The following is a 21,515-nucleotide window of genomic DNA, read 5'->3' as shown; positions in this document are numbered from 1 at the left end:
TGTTTGATGGTAGGCTCTTTAATGCTGCTTCAATTTCTTTGATTGTTATTCATTGATTAAAACTTTCTGTATCATCATAACTTAGATTAGGAAGTTTAACTTGTACGTATGTAGAAATTTGTCAATTTCTTCTAGATTTTCCATTTTGTTGGAGTACAGTTTTTTTTTTTTTGTGGTACTGGGGTTCCTGGAAGCCCTTCTACCTCCGGGCTACACTCCCAGACCTATTTTTACATTTTTTATTTGGAAACAGGGTCTCCTTAAGCCAGCCCGCGCGGCTGGCTTCGAACCTGCGCGATCCTCCTGTCTCTGCCTCCCAAGCGCGGGGATTACAAGCGTGCGCCACCACGCCCGGCGGAGTACAGTTTTTCAAAGTAGTTTCTGATAATCATCTGATTATATCTCCTTTTTCATCTCTTCGTAATTTGGACTGATTCTCTGTTTTGACTAAATTGGCTATTGGTTTACCTTTTTTATAGGAAAATCAGCTTTTGGTTTTGTTGATTTTTTTGTATTTTCTTTTATTCCATAATTCATTGATTTCTGCTCTGATTTTAATAATTTTCTTCTCATCTACTGGCTTTGGGGTTAGACTGTTCCTGTTTTTCAAGGGCTTTTAAGTATATCATTAGGTTATTTAGTGATTTTCTGTTCTTATGTGGGCATTTAGTGCTACAAGTTTCCCAGAGGTTTCGATGTGTTGTGTCTCTATTTTCATTTGTTTGTAGGACTTTCTTGGTTTCACCCTTACTTCTTCTTTGAACCACCCCTCATTTAGTAGTGTGCTGCTCAGACTCAATGTATTTAAGTGCTTACTATGGGTCTTCCTATATTTGATTTCTAGTTTTTATCTGGTACGTGAGGTGAGGAGCCAACTGCTCATAATTCCAATGAGCTACTGCTGCTTACTTTGAATCCAATTATTTAAATTTTTGCTGGCATCTCTTAAGGCCAGAGTTCCAGCAGTTCCTGTGTGGTTAGGCAAGATGGCACTGCCATGGCCCCTGCAGCCACAACTGTTCCTCAGGGAAGGTACTCATGGTGCTTTTCCATCCCCAGTTCTGTCTTCTGACTTTGTTTCACTGCCTTTCAATTTTTTTTATAGCTTTGTTCAATTTTTTGCTGTTTTTACCTCTTGTCAAGACAGTCTTCATGGAGATAGAGATCAAGTATCAGTATGACTGAGATGTACTGCTTCCCTCAGTTGCCATCTTCCCAGGCTTCCTACTATTATATTTTGTTCAAATTTTAATTAAGAAATTTATGATGTACAACAAAAGAAAATGTTTAAATGTCTCTATTATAATGAATATTCCACATTGCTATTGTATAATCTTGGATAAACTAAGTAGACCTTATGAACAATTGCTTTGCTTGGTAAGTAAGTTTTAGTGCAAACTGAAGAAAGCTACTTAATTTGGAGTAGGCTTTATCTAAAAACTCATTTTTTCTATTAGCCATTTCAAAACAGGAGGAATTAGAACTATTCCAAAGAATGATAATGTGTCCAAAACTGAGTTAATGGAAGTAGCCCAGAATGTAGCATATATTTCTTTTCACTTTACGAATCAACTCCAGATGTTTCCTTCATGAGTGATTACTGTCCTTAGTTGCTAATGTCTTCTTTAGCACATTGCATATATTTAAGTAACCAGTAATTATAAAAAAAAACACTATGATGATAATGATTGGTCTCAGGAGTGTCCTGTGGGAATACATGTATCTTGTAACTACAGACAAAGGAACAATAGCCATCAACAGAAGGGCACTTAGCAAACTTAGACTGAAAGTGTCATATGCCTGAAAATTTCTCATGAGATCTTATCTTAATCAGTTTGACACTTTGAACTCTTCTCCTTTACTCCAAAAAGTATTTTATAGAGGTATGGTACACTGAGCACATCTGCGTTCCCTCATATACTTTGAGAGATGGAGAGTTCTGATTAGCATTTTGCTTTCTGGGCCCTAGCTATAATCACTTCCTAATAAGAGGTCAGGGACATTTAATCAAAGGGTCAGATAGGATAAGGAATAGTCTGAGAAACTTCATGGAAGTAAATCCCTGACTTGAGTGAAATAGGAGAAAATAACAAGGGCCAACCAAGATAAGCAACAGAATGCCAAAAAAATCAAGTTTTACCTGAATCTGGAAGGTCATGAATGTGGAGAACATTTTCAGAACAGCACAGAGAGCCTCCCCTTAATACCAGATAAACAGCTAGTTAAAATAATTACATAGTGGGAGACGAAGAACATGTAATATTTGAATGTGAGGAATTCAAAATAGTCAAACTAGCTCTGTTTCTGACCAAAAAAAAAAAAAATCTATCCTATTAACTCTGGGTAGTTTAAGCCATCCCCAGAAATTTATGTAAAATTAAGTATTTTCAAGTAATTTCAAATATAATTTTACATTATCTAGGAATAGGCTGCAGTATTGCTTTTTACTTTAAGTAAAGAAATCTTGTGAACTTCCAGAAGATGGCGACTGAGTAAAGCTGTTTCTACGAGTATTGATGAAACTCCATCTCCATAGCGTCAAAAATAATGCCTTACAGAGTCAGAAAATACTATCAATAGAGAAATAAAAGCTATAAATATAAGAAACAGAAAAAAGAAGACTACAACAACCAGAGAAGCAGAAAAAAAATCAGATTGCCGCCGCAGCTTCTGCCGCACCAATGACATCTTGAGTCAAAGAAACAGACTCCAGGGAGGAATAGCAAGGGTGCAGAACAACAATGGAGCAATGAGGTCTCACAACCCCACAATAACGGAACCTGATAACACAGAAATGCAGAGATTTCCAGAAGATCAAATCAGGAATAAAACTGTAGAAATAATTCAGGATTTTAGAAAAGAATTTAGAGACAGTCTGAAAGAAATACTGGATGCAATCATTGAAGTAAAGACATGAATTCAAACTAAAAAAAAATAAATTAGACCACATGGAGAACAGACTCTCACTCCTGGAAGATGATTACTCCAAAAACGAACACATAGTTTATAACATATAAAAAACAATTCGTCAACAGGAATTGGACAATGAAGAAATTATGGAACTATCTCGAGAGAGCTAACCTAAGAATTATAGGCATAGAGGAGGGAAAAGAAGGTGAAACTAAAGGAATCAACAATCTCTTCGAAGAAGTAATAGCAGAAAATTTTCCAAACACAAAGAAAGAGGTTGATCCACAGGTTCAGGAAACGTATAGACAGGATCAGAGAAGAGGTCCCCCACACCATATAACTGCCAAAATGACCAATGTGGAAGCCAAGCAGAGAATCTTAAAGGCAACAAAAACAAAAGGCCAAGTGACATTCAGAGGCAAACCAATTAGAATCACTCCAGACTTCCCCAAACCAAATCATGAAAGCCACAAGGGCCTGGAATAACTTATTCCAAACTCTGAAAGAAAACAACTTCCAGGCAAAAATTTCCTACACAGCAAATTATCTTTAAAATTAGATAGGGAAATAAGAAGCTTCCATGACAAACAGAAGCTGAAGGAATTTATGTCTTTAAAATGAGCACAAGAGAAAATACTCAAAGAGATTAACTACAAAGAAGAAATAAGTAATACACACCAGAACCAGAGAAACAAGAACTTCCATCCAGCAGACAGCAAAGCAAAAAAGAACAAACAGTATTTCAAACTAATATAAAACCTTAACATGTTAGGAATTAAAAATCATCTCTAAATAATCACACTGAATGTAAATGGCCTAAACTCCCCAATAAAAAGACATAAAGTGGCAAAATGGATTAAAAATAAAACCCAACTTGCTGCTTGAAAGAAACACACCTTACAAGTAAAGATAGAAAGAAACTTAAGGTAAAGAGCTGGAGCATGGTAATCCATGCCAACAAAACTCGAAGGCAAGCAAGAGTAGCAACTATTAGATCAGACAAATTAGACTTCAAGCCCAAGCTTATTAGAAGAGACAAAGAAGGTCATTTTTTATTGGCCAAAGGAACAATCCAACAAGAGGAAATAACAATAATCAACATTTATGCCCAAAACAGAGGTACAGCTACTTTCATAAAACAAACTCTCTGTGACATTAAACCACAGAATAAATCCCAATACAATAATAATGGGAGACTTCAATACCCCACTTACACAATTAGACCGACCTTCTAGACAAAATGTCAGGAAAGATGTCTCAGAAATAAAGAACACCATTAATAAAATGAACCTATTGGACACATATAGAGTATGTATGTCACCCAACTACAGCTGAGTACACATTTTTTTCAGCTGCTCTTTGCAGATGATGATGGAATGAAGTTCAAAATCAACTATAAAAATACCCAGAGAAATCACATGAACATGTGGATACTGAACACCACACTTCTGAATGAAGAATGGGTCATAGAAGATGTAAGTGGTGGGTGAAATCAAGAAATTTCTAGAAACAAATGATAAAAGATACAACATATCAAAACCTCTGGGACACTTTGAAGGCAGCATTAAGAGAAAAATTTATAGCACTGAGTGCTCACATAAGAAAAACAGAAAATTATCAAATAAATAACCTAATGACACACATCAAAACCAAAAGCTGGTTTCTCTAAAAAATTATCAAGATAGATAAACCACTAGCCAACCTTACTAAAAGAAGTAGAGAATTAACCCAAATTATGAAGATAAGAGATGAAAAAGAAGATATTACTACGGACAGTGTAGAAATAGAGAGGACTATCAGAAACTACTGTGAAAAACTATACTCTAACAAAATGGAAAATCTGGGGGAAATTGACAACTTTCAAGATAAAATACAACCTTCATAAACATAGTCAAGAAGATATAGAACTCTCAAACCAACCAATAACAATCAAAGTGATCAAAACAGCAATAACGAGCAAACCATCAAAGAAAAGCCCAGGACAAGATAGTTTCCCAAGTAGATTGTATAAAACCTTTATAGAAGAGCTAATACCAATATTCCTCAATCTATTTCATGAAATAGAAAAAAACCAACACTCTCCCAAAAAAAGTCTATGAAGCTAACATCACATTAATACCAAAACCAAATAAGACAGTTCAAGGAAGGAGAACTACAGGCTTATATCTTTGATGAATTTGGATGCAAACTGCTAAACAAAATACTGGCAACATGCATTCAAAAAAAACATAAAGAAAATCAGACATCATGACCAGGTAGGCTTCATCCCAGGGATGCAAGGCTGGTTCAACATACAAAATACAATCTATGTAATTCATCATATAAAGAGAACCAAAGACAAAAAGCACATGATCATTTCAATAGATGCTGAAAAAGCACTTGATAAAATCCAACATCCATTTATGATAAAAACACTGCAGAGAATTGGAATAGAAGGAACATATCTCAAGGTCATAAAGGCAATCTACAATAAACCCTCAGCCAACATCATATTAAATGGAAAAAATTTCAAGAATTCCCTCTAAAAACAGAAACAAGACACAAATGTCCATCATCAGCATTTCTCTTCAATATAGTACTTGAGACTCTAGCCAGAGAAATAAGGCAAGAAAAGGAAATCAAAGGAGTACAAATAGGGAAAGATACTCAAACTTTTACTATTTGCAGATGACATGATACTCTATTTAGAAACCCAACAATCTCAACCAAAAGGCTTATAGAACTGATCAACAAATTCAGCAAAATGTCTGGATATAAAACCAGTCTTAAAAAGTCAGAAGGTTTTCTGTACACCAACCAAAATTGCAGTGAAAAAGAAATTAAGAAAACACTTCCACTCAGGATCACCCACAAAAAAATAAAACACTTAGGAATAAACATAACCAAGCAGGTAAAAGATCTCTAAAAGAAAATTATAAAACATTGAAAAATGAAATCAAAGAAGATCTTAGAAGATGGAAAGATCTGCCAGGTTCATGGATAAGCAGAACAAATATCATCAAAATGGCCATACTTCCAAAAGTGATCTACAGATTCAACTCAATGCCAATTAAACTACCAAGATCATTCCTCACACATAGAAAAATCAGTCCTTAAACTTATTTGCAATAACAAAAAGCCCAGAATAGCCAAAGTAGGTCTCAGCAACAAAAATCATGCAGGAGGAATCACAAAACCTGACTTTAAACTATACTACAAAGGCATTGTAATAAAAACAGCATGGTACTGGCACAAAAACAGATACATAGACCAGTGGAGCAGAACAGAAGATCCAGAAACAAGTCTATACACTTTCAGCCAATTGATTTTTGACAAAGGGGCTAAGAACATACACTGAAAAAAGATAGCCTCTTCAACAAATGTTGTTGGCAACACTTTTTAACCATATGCAAAAAATCAGAAATTAATCCTAATTTCTCACCCTGCAGAAGAGTCAAATCAAGATGGATCAAAGACTTGGAAATTAGACCAGAGACCTTGAGGCTCCTTGAAGAAGGCATAGGTCCAACACTGTAACACATAGCCACAGATAAAAACTTTCCCAACAAGACCCTAAAGGCACAACAAATTAAAAGGCAAATCAACACGTGGGATTGCATGAAACTGAAGAGCTTCTGTTCAGCAAAAGAAACTGTCAAGAAACTCAATCGAAAGCCAACAAAATAGGATAAGATTTTTGACACCTACCCCTCTTATAGAGGACTAATATCTAGAATATTCAGAGAAGACAAGAAATTCAACACTAAAAAAAAGCATCCAATAAAAAAATGGGCAAGCAAACTAAATAGACACTTCATGAAAGAAGAAATTCAAATGGCCAATGAATGCATGAAAAAATGCTCAACATCATTGACAATCAGAGAGATGCAAACCAAAACTACCCTGAGATTTCACCTAACTCCAACTAGAATGGCAATCATTCAAAACACAAATGATAACAAATGTGAGGAAAGGGTGTGGAGAAATGGGAACTATAAAACATTGTTGGTGGGATTGCAAAGTAGCTCAACCTCTTTGAAAAACAGTATGGAGAATCCTCAAAAGAATGAGAACAAATCTACCATTCAATCCAGCAATACCACTTCTGGGTATCTACCCAAAAGGAAGGAAACCAAACTACCAAATTAATGCATGTGTATCTACGTTCATAGCTGCACAATTCACCATAGCCAAACTATGGAACCAGCCAAGATGTCCATCAACAGATGAATGGATTACAAAACTGTGGGATATTTACACAATGGAATTTTACTCAGCCATAAAAAATACAATTGTGGTATTTACAGGGAAATGGATGGATCTTGAGGACATTATGTTAAGAGAGATTAGTCGTCAGTCAAAAAACAAACAAACAAAAAAAGAAATTAGATGCTTTCCCTAATAAATGAAAGCTAGGGTGAAAGGGTCATAGGAGGAACTCCAGGGGTAAAAGGCGATCCTACAGAGGAGCAAATAAGGTAACCTAACTGTGAGGATGGGAGGGGGAGAGAAGGAAACTCTTTAAAGCACATGATGTACTTACTCATATCGAAGTCAACCACTAAACTAAGCATGGGAGGGAGGGATGGTGAGGGAGTGAGGTGGGGACTAGTTGGGGGCTGACTGGGTGATGTCTGCATTTATGTCTACACTGTTTTTCTTTACCCCATTATGATATATAAATACAATGCACTAATAAAAATATATTGAATATTAAAAAATAAATAATAAAAACACCATGGCAAAAAAAAAGAAGAAAGCTTGGGAAACCACTCTCTATGACCACATGTACCATCCTTATTGTATTCCTTCTTTCTTTTCAAGGAAACAAAGATTCTGAAAATGAGAGCTTGCTGAGTTTGTTGACTGTCACTGCTTAAGAATGGATTTTTAAATAGATGATGTAAATGCACTTAGGAAAGTAAGTGCTGACCAGGGCTGCCATGTAAGAATATGTCTGGTTAAGTACAGAAAATTTATCTTTGTTTCTCTGAAATGGTTACCAAAATGGCAGATTTAAGAAAGTTTTCACAAATCTCTTAGTAAAAATAGAGAAACATGAATCAAATGATAACCTCATTACCAAACTTTTAAAAGATTGTGTTCAAAGAGCAGAAAAAATATGGATTGACAACAATTTGGAGGGAGGTTTTAATAGCCGCTTTAGATACCTCTATTTGCCTGTATCATGTTTTATATTTTAATCTATGGTTTTTGGATGATGGTATAAAAATTTTGCTTATCATAAGAATAGAGTAGATAAGCTAAAGAATACCAAGGAGGAGCAATCAAAGAGACTGAAACAGCAATAAAGAGCCTACCTTCAAAGAAAGGCCCAGGACCAGATGGTTTCCCAAGTGAATTTGATACAACCTTTATAGAACAACTAATTCCAATAGACCTGAATCTATTTCATGACATAGAAAAAAATGGGACTCTCCCAAATACATTCTATGAAGCCAACATCACATTAATTCTGAAACCAAATAAAGACAGGTCAAAGCAGAAAAAATACAGGCCAATATCTTTCATGAACTTGGATGCAAAAGTGCTAAACAAAATACAAGCAACACATTCAAAACCACATCAAGAAAATCATACACCACGAACAGGTAGGCTTCATCCTGCAAATGCAAGGTTGGTTCAACATATGAAATCAATCCATATAATTCATTATATAAACAGAACCAAAGGCAAAAATCACATGATCATTCCAATAAATTCTGAAAAAGCATTTGAAAAAATCCAACATCCGTTTATGCTAAAAGCACTACAGGGAATCGAAACATGAGGAACATCATAAGGCAATCTACAATAGACACACAGCCAGCATAAAATTAAATGGGGAAAAACTTTGAGAATTTCCCCTAAAAACAGGGACAAGGATGTCCATTATCACCACTTCTTTTTAATATAGTACTTCAGACTCGAGCCAGAGCAATAGGGCAAGAAAAGAAAATCAAAGGAGTACAAATAGGAAAAGAAGAACTCAGTTTCACTATTTGTAAATGACATATTATACTTAGAAGACCAAAGGAACTCAACCAAAAGGCTCATAGAACTGATTAATAAATTCAGCAAAGTATATGGATACAGAATAAATTTTTAAAAAATCAGAAGCTTGCCGGGGGTGGTGGCGCACGCTTGTAAACCCAGCATCATGTGGGAGGCTGAGACCAGAAGATCGCGGTTTGTGGACAGCCTCAGCTACTTAGTGAGGCCCTCCACAACTTAGTGAGACCCTATTTCAAAATAAAGAATAAAAAAATAGGGCAGGGGTGTAGCTCGGAGGTCAAATGCCTCTGGGTTTCATCCCCAGACCCACAAAAAAATAATAAAAAATAAAAAAAAAATTAGAACCTCTTCTGCATACCAACAATAAATCCACTGAAAATAAATCCAGAAAACACATCCACTCAGGATATAGCCCCTGCAAAAAATAAAATACTTTGGAAAAAACTTCACCAAGGAGGTAAAAACCTCTACAAACAGAATTATAAAACATTTAAAAACAAAATCGAAAAAGACTAGAAGGTGGAAAGATCTTTCATGTTCATGGATAGGAAGAATAAATATCATCAAAATGGCCATATTTCCAAAAATGATCTACAGATTCAGTGCAATACCCATTAAATCACCAAGATTATCCCTCATAAACATAGAAAACAATCAGTCCTTAAATTCATTTGGAACAACAAAAAATCTCAGAATCGCCAACGTCATTTTCAACAACAAAAACCATGGAGCAAGAATCAAAATACCTGACTTTAAACTATACTACAGAGCCATAGCAAAAAAAACAGCAAAGTACTGGCACAAAAACAGATATATAGTCCAATAAAGCAGAATAGAAGACTCAGAAACAATCTTCACACTTACAGCCAATTGATTTTTTTTTAGTCGTACTGAGGTTCCTGGAAACCCTTCTACCTCCATGCTACAGTCCCAGACCTATTTTATATTTTTATTTCGAAACAGGGTCTCTTGAGCCAGCAAGACTGGCTTCGAACCAGCATGATGCTCCTGTCTCCACCTCCCAAACGCAGGGATTAGAAGCATGCGCCACCATGCCCAGCCAGCCAATTGATTTTTGACATTGGGGCAAATACATACACTGAAAAAAGATAGCCTGTTCAACAAATGGTGTTGGCAAAACTGGTTAACCATATGCAGAAAAATGGAAATAAATCCCACTTTTTCACCCTGCACAAAAGTCACTTCAAGATGGATCAAAGACTTAAAATTAGACCAGAGACATGGAGGCTTCTTGAAGAGGGCATAGTTCCAACACTTTTAACACAAAGGTAAAGATAAAAACTTTCTCAACGGACCCCAAAGGCACAAGAAACTAATAGGCAAATCAATATGTGGGATAACATGAAACTAAAGAGCTTCTGTTTAGCAAAGGAAACTATAAGGAACCTCAACTGAGAACCAACAGAAGGGGAGATGATTTATGAAACCTACTCCTCCAATAGAGGACTTATATCTGTAATATAAAGAGAATTCAAGAAACTCAGCACTAAGAATACAAATAACCCAATCAAAAATATGCATATAAACTAAATAGACAAATCACAAAAGAAGGAATTCAAATGGCCAAGAAATGCATAAAAACGTTCAACATCATTAATAGAGAGATGCAAATCAAAATTACCCTGAGAATCCACCTAACTCCAAATAGAATGGCAATCATTCAAAACACAAACAACAAATACTGATGAGGATGTGGAGAAGTGGGAACTCTAATACATTGTTGGTGAAATTGCAAATTAGTGCAACCACTTTGGCAAACAATATGGAGGATCCTCAGAAGAATGGGAACAAGGGGCAAGGCCAGTGCTGGGACCTCTGAGACTGGGATCGGAGCCTTCCAAGGGGTTAGGGCGGTGCCGGGGCCAGCGAGGCTGGCATCAGAGCCTTCCATGCGGCAAGAGGAGCCTGCCGAGAGGTTAGACCGGTGCAGGGGACAGCGAGGCTGGCATCAGAGCCTGCCGTGAGGCAAGGCGGGTGCTGGGGCCTCCAAGGCTGAGATAGGAGCCTGCCGAGGGGTTAGGCCGGTGCCAGGGCCAGTGTGGCTGGAATTGGAGCCTGCTGTGAGGCAAGGCTGGTGCTGGGGCCTCTGAGGCCAGGATCAGAGCCTGCCGAGGGGTTAGGCTGGTGCCGGGGCCAGCATCCAGCATCGGAGCCTTCCGTGAGGCAAGGCTGCTACTGAGGCCTCCAAGGCTGGGATCAAAGCCTGCCGAGGGGTTAGGCCGGTGCTGGGGCCAGCGAGGCTGGCATTGGAGCCTGCCGTGAGGCAAGTCCGGTGCATGGGCCTCCGAGGCTGGGATAAGAGCCTGCTGAGGGGTTAGGCCAGTTCCAGGGCCAGTGTGGCTGGGATTGGAGCCTGCTGTGAGGCAAGGCCAGTGCTGGGGCCTCTGAGGCCAGGCTAAGAGCCTGCTGAGAGGTTATGCTGGTGCTGGGGCCAATGGCCATCATCGGAGCCTGCCGTGAGGCAAGGCCGCTACTGGGGCCTCTGAGGCTGGGATTGGAGCCTGCCAAGGGGTTAGGCCGATGCCGGGGCCAGTGGCCAGCATCGGAACCTGCCATGAGGCAAGTCCGGTGCATGGGCCTCCAAGGCTGGGATAAGAGCCTGCCGAGGGGTTAGGCTGGTGCCGGGGCAAATGGCCGGCATCGGAGTTTACCGTGAGGCAAGGCCAGTGCTGGGGCCTCCAAGGCCAGGATCAGAGCCTGCCGAGGGGTTAGGCCGGTGCCAGGGCCAGCGGCCGGCATCAGAGCCTTCCGTGAGGCAAGGCCGCTACTGAGGCCTCCAAGGCCGGGACCGGAGCCTGCCGAGGGGTTATACCAGTGCTGGGGTCAGCGTGGGTGGGATCGGAGCTCACCATGAGGCAAGGCCGGTGTGGGGGCCTCTGAGGCTGGGATCAGAGCCTGCCGAGGGGTGAGGCTGGTGCCGTGGCCAGCGGCCGGAATCGGAGCCTTCCATGAGGCAAGGCCTCTACTGAGGCCTCCGAGGCCAGGACCAGAGCCTGTGGAGGGGTTAGGCTGGTGCTGGGGCCTCTGAGGCCAGGATAAGAGCCTGCTGAGGGGTTAGGCTGGAGCCGGGGCCAATGGCCTGGATCAGAGCCTGCTGTAAGGCTAGGCCGGTGTTGGGCCAGGCCACTACTGGGGTCGTCAAGAGTGGGATCGGTACTTGCAACGCAGCATGCACAGAGAAATATCGCAGAAAATAAAAATCAGATGCTTCCCCTAATCAGCAAATCTAGGGGGAAAGGGGCAACAGGAAGAGGTTGAGCTATAGAAAGGGCCCTATAGTGAAGCATCTAAGGTGATCAATCAGAGGGTATGGAATAGGGGAGGATGGAGCCTCTTTAAAACGCAGGAGGTACATAAACAAATGTGTCAAAGTTAATCACCAAACAAGCATGGGATCGAGGGAGGGAGAGGGAATGGGATGGGGACTGAATGAGGGCTAATTGGATGATGTATATCCTCTCAAGTCTTGTATTCCAATGTGATATATGATTACAATGCACCAATAAAAAAATAAAAAAGAAAAAGAAAAAAAGAAAAAATCACATGATCATTTCAATAGAGGCTGAAAAAGCATCTGATAAAATCCAACATCCATTTATGATAAAAGCACTGCAGAGAATTGGAATAGAAGGAACATATCTCAACATCATAAAGGTAAGCTACTATAAGCCCACAGCAAACAACATATTAAATAGGAAAATATCTTTGAGAATTTTCTCTAAAAACAGGAACAAGACAAGGATGTCCATTATCACCATTTCTCTTCAATATAGTACTAGAGACTCTAGCAAGAGCAATAAGGCAAGAAAAGAAAATCAAAGGAGTACAAATAGGAAAAGAAGAACTCAAACTTTAACTAACTGCACATAAAATGATACTATATTTAGAAAACCCAACAAACTCAACCAAAAGGTTTATAGAATTGATCAACAAATTCAGCAAAGTGTCTGGATACAAAATCAATCTCAAAAAATCAGAAGCTTTTTTGTGCAACAGCCATAAATCTAGTGAAAAAGAAATTAAGAAAACACTTCTACTCAGGATCACCCACAAAATAAATAAAATACTTAGGAATAAACTTAACCAAGGAGGTAAAAGATCTCCACAAAGAAGAATTATAAAACATCAAAAAAAAGAAATCAAAGAAGAACTTAGAAGATGGAAAGATCTTCTATGTTAATGGATAGGCGGAATAAATATAATTAAAATGGCTATCTTCCCAAGAGTGATCTAAAGATTTAACACAATGCCCATTAAACTACCAAGATTATTCCTCAAAGACATAGAAAAATCAGTCCTTAAATTCATTTGGAAGAACAAAAAACCCCAGAATAGCCAAAGTAGCTCTCAGTAACAAAAACCATGTGGGAGGAATCACAATACCTGACTTTAAACTATACTACAAAGCTACTATAATAAAACAGCATGGTACTGGCACAAAAACAGATACATAGACCAATGGAGCAGAATAGAAGACTCAGAAACACGCTCACACACTTTAAACCAATTGATTTTTGACAAAGGGTCCAATAACATACACTGGAAAAAAGATAGCCTGTTCAACAAATGGTGTTGCCAACACTGGTTAACCATATGCAGAGAAATGGAAATTAATCCCACTTTCTCACCCTGCAGAAGAATCAATTCAAGATGGATCAAAGACTTGGAAATTAGACCAGAGACCTTGAGGCTCCTGGAGGAGGGCATAGGTCCAACACTGCAACACATAGCCACAGATAAAAACTTTGTCAACAAGTCCCCAAAGGCACAACAAACTAAAAGGTGAATGAATACGTGAGAGTGCATGAAACCGAAGAGCTTCTGTGCAGCAAAGGAAACCATCAAGACCTCAATCGAGAGCCAATAGAATAAGAGAAGTTTTTTGCCACCTACTCCTCTGATAGAGGACTAATATCTAGAATATACAGAGGACTCAAAAAAATCAACATTATAAAAATAATCCAATGAAAAAAGGGCAAGCAAACTAAATAGACACTTTATGAAAGAAGAAATTCAAATGGCCAATAAATGTATGAAAAAATGCTCAACATCATTGGCAATCAGAGAGATGCAAATCAAAACCACCCTGAGATTTCACCTAACTCTAATTAGAATGGCAATTATTCAAAAAACAAACAGCAACAAATGCTGGGGAGGATGCAGAGAACTGGGAACTCTGAAACATTGTTGGTGGGATTAGAAATTTGTGCATCCACTTTGGAAAACAGTATGGAGAATCTTCATAAGAATGGGAACAAATCTACCATTCGATCCAGCAATACCACTTCTGGGTATCACCCAAAAGAAAGGAAACCAAACTACCAAACTAATGCATGTGTATCTATGTTCATAGCTGCACAATTCACCAATAGCCAAACTATGGAACCAGCCAAGATGTTCATAAACAGATGAATGGATTATAAAAACTGTGGGATATTTACACAATGGATGGTGGGGGCATACATGCACACATCACCCAATTAGCCCTTACCTAATTTCCACCCCATTTCCTCCCCCTTTCTTTTTCTCATATTTGACTTTGTGATGGACTTTGACATGTTTGTTAATATACATCATGAACATTAGAGAATTTCCCTCTTTCCCCTCTCATACTCTCAGGTCTCCTTATTTGCTCATATCCAGTATCTTCTTCTTCGACTAGAGTTCCTCCTATGACCCATTTTCTCCCCAGCTTTCACAAATTAGGGAGATCATCCGATTTCTTATTTTTTGTGCCTGACTAATCTTACTTAGCATGAACTTTTCGAGTTCCATTCATTTCCCTGTAAATGATGTAATTGTGTTCTTCTTTATGGCCGAGTACAATTCCATTGTACACATATCCCACAATTTTGTAATTCACTATGAACATAGATAAGCATGCACTAGTTTGGTAGTTTGGTTTCCATTCTTACTCAGAAGTAGTTACATCAAATTAAATTTTGACAAAGAGGCCCAAAACATACACTGGAAAAAAAGATAGCTTTTTTAACTAATGGTGTTCTTAAAACTGGTTAACCATATGCAGAAAAATGGAAATGAACCCCATTATCTCCCCCTGAACAAGAGTTAATTCAAGATGGGTCAAAGACTTGGAAATTAGACCAGAGACCTTGAAGCTCCTTGAAGAGGGCATAGGTCCAACACTGCAACAAATATGCACAGGTAAAAACTTTCTCAGCAAGAAACCAAAGGCACAAAAAACTAAAAGATGGATCAGTACATGGGATTGCATTAAACTGAAGTGCTTCTGTAAAGCAAAGGGAATTATCAAGAAACTCAACAGAGAGCAAACAGAATGGGAGAAAAATTTTGCCAACTATTCCTCTGATAGAAGACTAGTATCTAGAATATACATAACACATTTTTCTATCCACAAAAATTTGTAAGACTAAAAAGTTACAAAGGAAGCCAGGTGTGGTGGTGCACGCTTGTAATCCCAGTACTTGGGAGGCTGAAACAGGAGGATCACAAGTTCACAGCCAGCCTCATGTACTTAGTGAGACCCTCTGCAACTTAGTAAAACCCTGTTTCAGAATAAAGAATAAAAATTGGGTAAGGAATGTAGGTCAGAGGTGGAATGCCCCTGTGTTCAATACCCAGTATCACACAAAAAAAGTTACAGAGGAAAGAAAATATCTACAGGGATAAACTTCAGATTTGCAAAAACTTCTAAAAACAACCTGATGTGCAAACTTCCATTTTTCATTACCTTATTTACCTTTTATAGGAGTACAACAACAATAATAACAAACACAGAAAATTCAGCAAAAATTTCCATTCTAATATTTTTCAATGTTGCCCATAGTACACAGTTGGGGTAGGTAGTATAGAAATAGAGTTGTAGACTTGGACCCATGATTAGCAATAGCAGTATAATTTGTGGTGTTGCTGTTTTTTTTTTTTTTTTTTTTAGCAGCATCCTTTCTAATAACTTTATCCTGTGATTAGAGCCTTTATTTTTTGTGTTTAATTTCTAATTTAATTTGTCTTCCTTTTTTTTTCTTTTAGTTTTGCAGTACTGGAGATTGAACCAAGAGAGGTATCCTGCCTCAGAGCTACAACTGCAGCCCTTTATTCTTTTTTTTGAAACAGGGTCTCACTGTATTGCAGTGCGGTTCACTATGTAGCCGAGGCTATCCTTCAACCTGTGATTTTCCTGTCTTAGCCTCCCAAGTACTAAGAATACAAGCATGTGCCAACATGCCCAGCTCATCTTCCTTTTGATCATACATTTATTGGTACACTGCATCCTTTTAAAAGGGATATTGTACCTTGCTTCAAATTGCTACCTATAGATATTGTAACTTTCCCAGGAATGTCCTTGTATCTTCTACCTTGCTTCTAAATATTATAAGTGTATAGTCTACCTCAGATGCTCTTTGTGGAGAAATCATCTCTTTATCTGAGCAATTCTTAGATATTGTTTGATCAACATTGATTTCCTCTTTAAAGCTGCTTTTCCTGCACAGCTTCAAAGAGAGAACAGAAAATATATTTCTGGTAATTTGGGGTTTGTAACTGGACTATTAGAAAGCTGATTAATATTTTCAACAGACCAAATGAAGAGATGCCTAAAGCTGGGTTCAATATAGTCTCTTGGCACACTCTGCCCATTTTCTGGATAAGTTACAGTGGGGTCTATTGAGTGAAATGAAGAATATTAATCAGCAAATTGAACTTTGGCATGGGAAAACAGCCTATAGCATAAAAATTCTAACTTATTGGCTGGAGTAGGCAATTGGCAATAATTTCCTCTGAAAATGGTGACAACTATGGCCAAAGCAAATTTACTCAGGCAAAAGCAGTTACTTCCAAATGTCTTGGCATAATATAGCCTGCATTGTAATAAAATAATTTTCAAATCTGGAGGCAAAAGGTTACATAATTTTTCAGAATATTTTCTATGACTATAGCACAAAATTTACATACATTCTGCCAGAATTTTCAAGTCTTAGTTATTAATTTTTCTATTTTCTTCATATTCAATATTTTCTTTGGAATGAGTATGCCAAATTCCATGTGAGGATGTGGCAACATTTGACTATCTCTAACATCTGTCTTGTTCCTGCTCCTCTAATCCTGCTGGTATTAGCACACTTATGCTAATTTATGCACACACTTGCTCCCTTGAAAATTTAGGGCCCTTGCCCTGCACACATGCAGAATGCATTTTTTTTCAAGCTGTATAGGTGACAGAACAAGATTATGTATCTAAAGAATATTGCCTTTGAGGGGCAGATTCGCAATGTAGCTTCACAAAACATCCTGCTTAATGCCTACACTTTCACATTATCTGCAAAAAAATGTGATAGGCAGCAGCAGGAAAATTAACCTTTTCTAGATGATTTTTTTTTTGCCTTAAAATATCCAAGGAGGAAAGGGTAAAGAAGTCATTACTTAAAAAAAAAAAAAACCTGCTTAATTCCTGTTGTTTCAGTTCATTTGTCACTGCTTCTCAGAATTGGAAATCAGCTGTACTTAAGTATCCTGACCCTTGGGGCATTCTAATTCTGAGTGACACCAGCCCTTTTTATTTTTTTGTTTGAAACAGAGTTTCTTAGAGTACCACTATGTTGCTGAGGCTATCCTCAAACCTATGATCCTCCTTTCTCAGTCTCTCAAGTACTGGGATTACAGGTGTGCGCCACCACACCTGACCCTAATTTCTTTCTTTTAGATGAAATTATTATTATTATTATTATTATTATTATTATTATTAATAGTAGTAGTAGTATTTGAGATCAAACCTAAGGTGTTCTGCCTCTGAGCCTTCCAAATACTGGGATTATAAGTGTGTGCCAACATACTCTGCTTGATGAATTTTTTTTTTTTTTTTGGTGGTACTAAGGTTTCTGGAAGCCCTTCTACCTCCAGGCTACACTCCCAGACCTATTTTTAAACTTTTTACAATTTGGAAACAGGGTCTCTTAAGCCAGAGTGGCTGGCTTCGAACCTGCAGGATCCTCATTTCTCCGCCTCCCAAGCACAGGGATTACAAGTGTGTGCCACCATGCCCGGCTTGATGAAATTTTTAATAAGAGATGAGAGATGATTGTTGATTCACTTTGGAAAATAGAGAGATACCTTGCATTCTTTACCCATGTTTTTCCCAATGGTAGAATTTGTAAAACTGTAGTATAAAATAAACCAAGCTACTGACATTACTATACTAACAGAATACTCTCATCATTGGTCATGATTAGGGATTTTGACATCTGTATTCATGAAGGATACTAATCTTAGTTTTCTTTTTTGTATTATCTATCTTATTTTTGGTACCAGGTTGATAATATTTTTCATAAAAAGTAACTGAAAAAATGTCTCTCCTATTCTATTTATTAGAAGAGATCATATAGCCTTGGTGCTCATTTTTTAAGTCTATACAATTTCCCAGTGAAACCATTTAGCCCCATAGATTTAAGGTGGGGAGATTTAAAATTATGAGCTCAAATTTTTTATTTTAAAACATTTTATTTTTAATTTGTAGAGCGATTCAAAATGGCGACTGTGGGATGCAACACATCTCAGTAGCTAAAACAAAAAAGTTCAACTACCGAGAAGCAGTGTCTAGGCAAACAAAATAAATACAGCTTACAAACCAAAACAGAAACAGGAACCACGACAGAGGAAAACCATTAAATCTGAACTGAGAGATCTACTGCAAAAAGCCCAAGGGTGCTATGGACTTGCTGCAGACTGCTGCTGGCATCGTCACTGGCCGTGGGCCCAAAGCCTGAATCCGGGCTCTGGCCGACACTGGTGCAGCAGCCCAAAGAAATCCAGAAAAATAGTCCAAGTGCTTGAAAGCTGCCACAGATGTCTAACATCTTAAGCAGTGAGTGGCTCCTAAAGCAAAGCCCATTTACTCACCAAAGGTGGTGCGTGCAGTGGCACAGCGAGCACTCCAGAAACCTGGAGCAGCACCAGGTAATTATGTACACCCAGAAAAGCTGCAGGACCCAGCAGCACAGCAAACCCCCCCAGAGACACGGAGAGGAACAGGAAACCTTGTACACCCAGAGAAGCCGCCAGACTGAGTGGCACAGTGAGCCCTCCAAAGACCCAGCCAGGTACCCATATGTGCACACTGAAGCCTCAGGCCCTACCAGGAGACTCGATGGGCTAGCCTATTTATAACCTCCAAAGACACAGGAAAGGTGTTCAAGGCACAGTACTTGCACAGAGTCACAGAGGGTTGCAACAAGTCTATATTATATGCCCTCCACACAAAGCTTTTAGAGGTGAGAGAGGGGTTTAAGCAGAGACTGGGTTCAAAAGCTGACAACAGGGTAAATTGCAAATAAAAGACATTGGAATATATTCCAGAATCTACCACAGTGATCAGATATACAGATATTATACGAAGCCATCCCTATATTTGTAATTAGTAGGACTGTTTTTTTTTCTGTTGTTCTGTCTTCTTTTTCTTTTATTTGAATTTTTGGTAGTTTGGTTGTTTTGCTCTGTTATCTCACACTGTTTCTAGTTCTTTTTATTTTATTTTATTTTGTCCTTTATTTTTTAATATTCTTTTTCTTATTTCTTTGTTTTTTTTGTCTTTGATGTATAATTGTTAGCTTTTTTATCTTGTTTTGTTACTTTACTAATGTTTGTATGCTCCTTCTTCCCATTCATTATACAAATTTCATCACACTAGCCTATTACTTTCTTCTCTCAAAACTTTAATTTTCCTCACTGTATCTCCGTGTTTAATATTCAAAGTATTTCATATCTCTATACTTACTCTACTAACTACAAGAGTCCTACTATCTAACCTTCTCTCATTTCCAATCAGATACTACATTAATATACTTAAATTCTTACTCAACCTAATCATATCTTCTACCTTACCCAAATCGTGTACCCATCACCCCAGTTCCACCCCATTACACAACCCTAACCATTGTAAAAAGCACTGCTTACCTGCAAGAAGGGGAATTCAGAATCCTGATCTACAATATGATAAAAGGCCTCAAAACAAGTGTACAGGAAATGAAAGAGGAAATGGAAATACTAAGAAAGAATCAAAAGTCTGGAATGAAATGAAAGAGTCAATAAATGAAATGAAGACAGCAATAGAAAGAAATTCTGGAAGATTAGATGAAATGGAAAGTAGAATATCACTGTTAGAAGAAAGTTCATTCAAAACCAAAAACACACTCAACAGCATACAGAAGTCATTATAGCAACAAAATCTAAACATCCAACAACTATAGGACAATATGAAACATCCTAATTTATGGATAAAAGGCATTGAAAGATAGAGGGACAGACCAAGGGTATTTTTAATCTCTTCAGAGAAATAATTTCAGAGAATTTTTCAAACATGGAAAGAGACTTGGACCTACATGTGAAGGAGACATACAGAACACCATTAAGATCATAGAAGAACCTCCCAACACCACATATTAATCAAAATGACCAACACAGAGGTCAAGAAAAGAATATTAAAAGCAGTGAGAACAAAAGAATGGGTGACATATAGGGACAAAACAATAAAAATAAACTCAGACTATACAACCAAGGTAATGAATGCCAGGAGAAACTGGTATGATGTGATCTAGACCCTGGAAGAAAACAACTTTCAATCAAAACTGCTATATCCAGTAAAATTATTATCTAAAACTTATTGAGAAACAAAAGTGTTCCAATATAAGCAGAATCTCAAAAAATTCATAAATTCAAAGCTACCACTAGAGAAAATATTAAAGAAATAAACTATAAAGAAGAAAAAAGAAGCAATTTTCAGAACCAGAGAAGAGATGAAGTTGGTCAGTGGGGTATCTAAGTAAAGAAGAAATAACAGGATACCAAAAGAAGACAGAACACAAAATGATAGGAAACAAAAATCATATTTTATTAACAACTGTGAATGTCAAAGGTTAACTCACCAATCAAAAGACATAGAGTGGCAATGTGGATTAAAAAACATAATCTAAATATATGTTGTTTGCAAGAAACTCACCTTAGAGCCAAAGGCATTCACAGACTGAAAGTGATAGAATGGAAAAAGATATGCTAATGGAGACCAAAAACGGGCAGGGGTAGAAACACTAATAGCCAACAAAACAGACTTGAAGTTAAAACACATCAGAAGAGACAAAGTAGGGCATTTCCTTTTGTTAAAAGGAACAATCCACCAAGAAGACATAATGATAGTAAATGTTTATGCTCCAAATGTGGGTACAGACACATTTATTAAAACAAAACCTTATGGGCATCAGATCTCAAATAGACCCAAATACAATAATATTGGGAGACTTCAACACACCTTTAACACCACTACATCGATCTTCAAGGCAAAACATGAGTAGACTCTTCAGAATTAAAAACTATAAAACAAATGAACTTAATTGTCATAAACAGAATATTTTAACCAGGAACAACAGAATATACATTCATCTCAGCAGCCCATGGAACCTTTTCCAAAATAGATCACATCCTGGGCCACAAAGTGAGCACCAGCAAATTGAAAAGATTCAATATAATTCCCTGCATCTTTTCAGACCTTAATAGAATGAAAGTAAAATAAACAATAGGATACACAAAAGAAACTATTTAAATACATGGAGATTGAATGATACACT

At 37.8% G+C, this 21,515-nt stretch overlaps 1 protein-coding gene across 2 annotated transcripts in view; it reads right to left on the bottom strand.

The window, feature by feature from the left end:
• The window catches only part of ENOX2 (ecto-NOX disulfide-thiol exchanger 2), a gene marked incomplete at both ends in the record, with an annotated part of 204,751 nt that overhangs the window by 156,534 nt on the left and 26,702 nt on the right, over positions 1-21,515 (bottom strand). The window lies entirely within an intron of this gene.

Source organism: Muscardinus avellanarius, assembly GCF_963383645.1.
Source record: "Muscardinus avellanarius genome assembly, chromosome: X".
NCBI lineage: Eukaryota > Metazoa > Chordata > Mammalia > Rodentia > Gliridae > Muscardinus > Muscardinus avellanarius.
This window is presented reverse-complemented; position numbering and strand designations above follow the sequence as displayed.